Source organism: Frankliniella occidentalis, unplaced genomic scaffold, assembly GCF_000697945.3.
Source record: "Frankliniella occidentalis isolate FOCC.00 unplaced genomic scaffold, Focc_3.1 Scaffold36, whole genome shotgun sequence".
In the NCBI taxonomy this organism is placed as follows: Eukaryota; Metazoa; Arthropoda; class Insecta; order Thysanoptera; family Thripidae; genus Frankliniella; species Frankliniella occidentalis.
Genome location: NW_026267166.1, coordinates 582,691 through 588,709, shown reverse-complemented (window position 1 = coordinate 588,709; position 6,019 = coordinate 582,691). Strand labels below are relative to the sequence as shown.

The 6,019-nt window shown below is 53.7% G+C and overlaps 1 protein-coding gene across 1 annotated transcript in view; it reads right to left on the bottom strand.

Annotated features, from left to right (window-relative positions):
- Positions 1–6,019, bottom strand: part of LOC113202403 (synaptic vesicular amine transporter-like) — a 21,651-nt gene that overhangs the window by 9,248 nt on the left and 6,384 nt on the right. The gene's annotated exons all lie outside the window — the stretch shown is intronic.

The window sequence follows — 6,019 nt, the reverse complement described above, 5'->3', positions numbered from 1 at the left end:
CTCCCCCTCTCCCCCTCTCCCCCTCTCTCTCCTGCGCACGTGCGGTGGAGCCTCTCCAGCTAAAGCCTCTGCCTTGGGCTGCCACGCTACGCCACCCCTAGGCGCGGCCTGGCCTGGCTCGGCCGGAGGATCTCGTCTTCTCTTTTCCGGGCGGCTAACAATCCCCGACCTAGCAGAAACGGGAACGTCCCTGGTTGTATAACGTCCAATCCCGATCCCCCTCTGCCCTTTCCCCGCGTCTCTTTCATCCCCCTCTCTCTATTCTCCTCTCGCCGTCCCAAATGCCCATCGTTGCAGCGTGCACCGCTTACGGGGGAAGGTGGTGCCGGGGAGAGGGGGGGCTTTGGGCTTAGAGGGTCGGCGGGCACACGCAGGCAGCATGGTGCGAGGAGGCTTACGAGAGCACGGGATGGGGCCTCGCGTGTAATTTCGAGAGGACCGGAATATATACTATATATAAGATCCACCTACCCCGCCAGTGCTTCGTCTCTCTACCCACCCTACCCCCTGCTGTCCGGAGGGGGCCACCACTTCGATTTAGGATGTACACAGGATTAGGTGATTACAGGGATTACACGTGAATTTTTTGTGATGACCCATGAGGTTTGTTGAGTGTCTGGGCCTAAATACATTAAATTTGGGTAAGTAAGTGAAATTTAGTGATAATATCTAAAATTTAGTTAATTGTTACACGAATAACATGGGGATTCCACTTCCATCTCTAGACTACACAGGATTACGCGAGTGGTGGCCTCCTCGTGCTGTCCACGCACTGAAACTGGATCTATGATACTTTTATCACAAAAGTTTGCGATAACTCAATTTTGCGATTCCTCTGATTTATCGCTTTTATAGACATGATAACTTTTTATCGCAAAAGAAAAGGCAATGAAAAGGATAAGGGCAAGTTATCACAAAAATAATATGATAACTTTTCATCGCAAAGTATAGTGTATAACGGGAGCTAGTATTTACGTTTATCACAAAAACTTGCGATGAAAAATTATCACATTATTTTTGTGATAACTTTCCCTTATACTTTTTATTGCATGTTTTTTTGCGATAAAAATTTATCATGTCCAGAAAAGCGATAAATCGAAGGAATCGCAAAAAACGAGTTATGGCAGAAATGAGGGTTAATTTATCACAAATCCAGATTCAGTGACAGTAATATTGTCGTCGTTATCTATAAATTATCCTGAAATATTTCAACGTTACCCTCTTTTGTTTTCTCCCTTTTCACTGTCCTTCACCGAAGCCCATTTTCTGCCGCTGATGCAAAAGTGATCACTTTTGGGTCGACCCAGTCAATGCGTCTCTTGAGGCTTTGTCCCTTTAAACGCTTCTCCCTCTTCTCCCATTACACCCACACAAACTTCAGTCACACGCAGAAAGGAGCCAAGCAGCTGCATGATGATGATGACAGTTGCGGGAGGTCGCTGTAAAATAAAGAAGTGTATGTTTGTGTGTGTGTGCTCTCGTAAAAAAGAGAAGGGGAGATTGGGGTGTAAAGCTGGAATGAGACGCACGCACCGCGACCGCGAGTCCTCCTGACGCTGCTCGACGGCATGGCGTAGCGTTGGGTGGGAAATGTTGGGGTTTGGGAGGGAGGGGGGAGGGGGAAGCCATGGACGAACGGACGAACGAACAGGAAGAGGTCATGGCGCGTCTTTCTCCGATTCATGAAATGAAAATCCGATGAGCTTCGCTTGCGATCCAATCGAAGCGATCGCTTTGACGTCGAACTGACGTCGGATTGACGTCGATCGCGCGACGCGACGACGCTGTTCATTAATCACGCCGGCCTCGTCAGGGAGTAGGAGAGAGAGGGAGAGAGAGAGAGAGAGAGAGAGAGAGAGAGAGAGAGAGAGAGAGAGAGAGAGAACAGAAGGACAGCTTTTATTTCGCGGAAACGTCCGCTCCCAATCATTTATTGTTGTGTCGCAAATCTGTCGGACCGCTCCATTTATTACGGATCGTCTGCTTGCTTGCTTCGTGACACATAATTATTATTATACATTTTATAGGAGAACTTTAAAGAGAATGAAAAGAGAGGAAGTAAACGAGCGTATTGCGTTACATGTGTTATATGAATTTGCAGAAAACATTTTCGTTTCCGTCTAGCGGCTGATACGATAAGCTAGGAAAGAGATGTGGTAAAAAGAGAATTCGCCAATACATTATTGATGTTATGTATGTAAGCTCATACATCACATTAATTATTTTAACCTTTGTGTAGTTTTTGGAGAAATGTTGATGAGATGACAGTGTAGCAGAAGCACACTCCTCGGCCCTCGGGGGTGTTAGATCGAACAGTGTTGCCAACGGCAGGGGTGCTATTCCGCGAGAGTAGGAGATAGCCCTACACCCCCCTCCTTTCCCTTCCCAATGACTGCTTGTATGGTAGCTCCATAAACACGGGCTGCCCGCACCACGACCCTCGCAAAATTCATAATGGGCGAAGCTAATATGACGAACTTTAGGCATCGAGTTTATGCAGGTCAGCGATGGAGTCGAGCGCGAACGCGAGGACCGTCGGTCCGACTGCGCGCTGCAGTGACTCTGATCTGCATTAATTACTAAAGGATACTGCTCGAGAACGGGCGTTATGATTTCATATCCAGTTATGAATGTATGTCCCTAACGAGTATACGCGATACTCCACCGGTAAAACAGAGGCAGGGATGTATCTTTTAGAGGGTTGTTCGGATCGAGGGAATTTTATACATAAGTGCCTCGTTATACAGGGTTTCGCATACAGCGCCGCATGCAGGAAGCGTGTGGGCGATACTGAGACTGATGAGCGTCGTTGTGTCATGCATACAAAATGAAAGTTCAGCCTTCTGTAAGCTCTCATAGCGCCTGTTAGGTAGGCACCGCCTTGTCTGTAATGCGTACGTGTACTGCGGGCTGGCCTACCCTGAGTTTCGCAGGCGCCTATATGAAAGAATACGAGAAGATCGGGTCTACTTTCTGAACGAATCCCTGCAAATTTACCAGGGCGTCTCCATGCGGTGAAGCGACTGAACCCCCGGATCAGTGCTTAATTAAGATCAACCGTCTGTAGTTTCAAATAAGTGTCACAAATTTCAAAAAAAGTGCAGCTACGGATTCGGACGGACCCCTAAAAAATAGCGAAATGTAAAGGAAGGAATAGTGTGCTCCATATATGTGGTTGTTTTAACACGCGATTGCTAGGCTGGAGGAAGAGAATGTCAAAATATGATTCAAAATATGTTTTGTCGCTCTATAACCAGTATTCAAGGACGCAAATCACCCACTCCGCACAACCAACCATAACGTACAGCAGCGCGGTTGTAAGTCCCTCTGCGATATGCTAGCGGGTTTGTACGACAAATTTCCTACCTACCGTATGGGGCGATTTGGACCGACCCGGGAGGGAGAGGGGGGCTCCCTTAAAACCGTGCCTGACGGACACGCCTTGTACAATTCAAAGACTAACTTTCAAATTAACTTGTGTTGCCTCGGGAGCTTTCAATCACGTTTGCAAAATTGATTGATCACCCAGGCTTCCGTAAGGCACGCAGTCGTCCTTTGTATTTTCTTGTGCCGTTACAAGCTGACTGTGAGACACGAGCGGGTCCCGCTGCACCTGTGTGTACACTTAGTAGAGATGCAATGCCGGAAAAAAAAATTCCCTTCGAAAAATTCGAACTCCCTTATAAGCTTTTTCCAGAAAACGTGCTGATCTTCGGGGGCTACAGCGGCCTGCCGTGCCAGCTGGGCTGGCGCGGGAGCGACGTGACGTAGGCGTCTAACAGGGCCGCGGCCGCCGACACTCGAGGTGCAGTGACAGGTGCTGCAGATTCACATGAAGGTGCTGCAGCTGGGCGTTCGGCTGCCAAGCTGGGTGCGGGTGCTCGGCGCCCAACCGGTCAGTCCGAGTCGTCCGAGTCTCCGAAGCGCGCGTATGCGGTGCGGTGCGGAGGTGGCGCCTCCCCGGCGCTCTGGTAGTTGACCACGGCCTGGCTGGCCAGGGAGCGCCGACGCTGGAAATTCGAAGCACACACAAAATAAATCGGTGTGGTGGTTTTATTTTTATTTTCAACTGCAATAACGATTAGAAACGAGACGACTGCGAATTATCGACCTCCCGGCCACGGCCATATCTCAGATAACAAAGAGCCAGTAGAGGGGCGGGGTACTCATTCATATTCATGTTTTGTTTCCGCTGCCCGCGCCCCGCCGTGTCAAGTCCCGCTTTAAACGTGGGAAAGTGCGCCAGCGTTGTGTAATCACCGTTCAAATGCCACCCGCCGCTCCCGCCGCTGCCAGCAGCCTCCCCGCCGCCGCCACCGTGGGCCGCGGGGCCCGCCGCGCCGTGCTCGCTGCCGCCGCCGCCCGCAGCCACCGTGAGCCGGCGGAGCTACAAGGGGCTTAGGGAGCCGGAAAACAATGGGGGGGAAGCCCCGCTCGCGCCCCCTCCTCCACTTACCGGCCCCTCCGCCAGCCACAACCGGCGCCGCTGCCGCCAGCGGACCGCCACCACACCACACCGCGGCGGTACACTCCACCAGCACAAAGCGAGACGCCCCATTTCGCGCGCGCATGGACGTGATCCCCACCCCCCCACACACCTACACACCTACACACACACACACACACACGCACACACGCTCGCGCCTCACTCCACACAGCGTCAGCACACGAAGACAAAGCCAGCAGACTCGGACCAGTTGCGGCCAAAGAGATCGTGATAACAGCATTCATTTCTAGTGCGTTTCCCATTGTTCGGCTCGTGTGAGCTCATTTAACCGTTGAAAAGGAATTAAACAACACCCGGGTTTACAAAAAATTAGATCGTTTACTACTTCACTCTTTGTTTAAGGGCAGATCGAGGGCCTCAGTAAATGGATTTCGCTATCCGAAATTAAATTGAATGTCTATGTAAGTATGACCGGTTGGAAATTGCGCAGAGTTCGAGTTTCGTGATGGCTGCTGGTCGCGAGTAGCCGTTGCGCAAAAGGTAGAGTCGGGTGGTGAGGTCTAAGAGAGCTGGCCCTTAAGGGTGAAAGAGGGCCCCGGAGGAGGGGCCGCGGACTTGGCTAATGACTTCCCCGAGGCCAGGCGAGGCGAGGCGCGCCGCGGCAGTGCGGGGTGTTGCGGTGCGCTGCTCCGGTTGCGGACGGCTCTGGGGCAGGAGGGGGACCACCATGGCGACGGCGGCAGGCTGAGGTGAGGAGGTTGGTCACCACGCCCCGCCACGCCCCTGGTCCTGGTCGGACTACGAACGAACGACAACTCGCTCCGTGTTGCCCCCCCCCCCCCCGCCCGGCCACAGGGAAACGCAATTAGCAGACGGACGGAAAACAAAAGAAACTGAGTTACCGTATTTCTTGTTCATTTTCTCTCCCCGCTGTCCCTGCTGCCCCGGCCCGGCCTTCGCGGCCGCTGCCGCCGCCCCGACTGCGAAAAATCCTGTCCGGTCCCGCAGCTGCTGCTGTTGGTCATCATCGTGTCGAGAGAGCGAGGCTGGGCGCGGCGGGGCGGGGCGGGGTGCGGCGGGGCGAGGAGGCCGAGAGGCGAGATAGCGGAGCAGCTCTGACCTCCGCCCAGCACATTAACGTCACGGGGCTGCCAGCCAAGGCCTTCCCGGGGCTCTGCTGGGGCCGGGTGGGCCGGGGCCGGGACCCTCGAGTGGCGGGGCGGGGCGGGGCATAAGAGAGGCTGCTGTGGGGGGTCCGGTTTGCTCGCTCGAATTTATAGCACGGCGAGATTGTGTCAAGCCGCATCACCCTCAGGCGGCGCCGTCCTCCTAAGGAAAGCGGTGGCGCGAGGGGGCGAGTGGGAGAGAGAGAGAGAGAGAGAGAGAGTAAGATGGGTGCGGCGACAGGATGAAGAAGGCTGAGCCGGGCAGAGTGCTCACCTGGGGCAGCTTGTCGGGGAGGTCGAGGCGCGCGAGCAGCGCCAGCAGCGGGCTGCACATCAGGCACAGCGCGCCCAGAGAGCGCATCAGCCAGGGGAAGCCGACCACCCGCATCAGCGCGCCGCCCAGCAT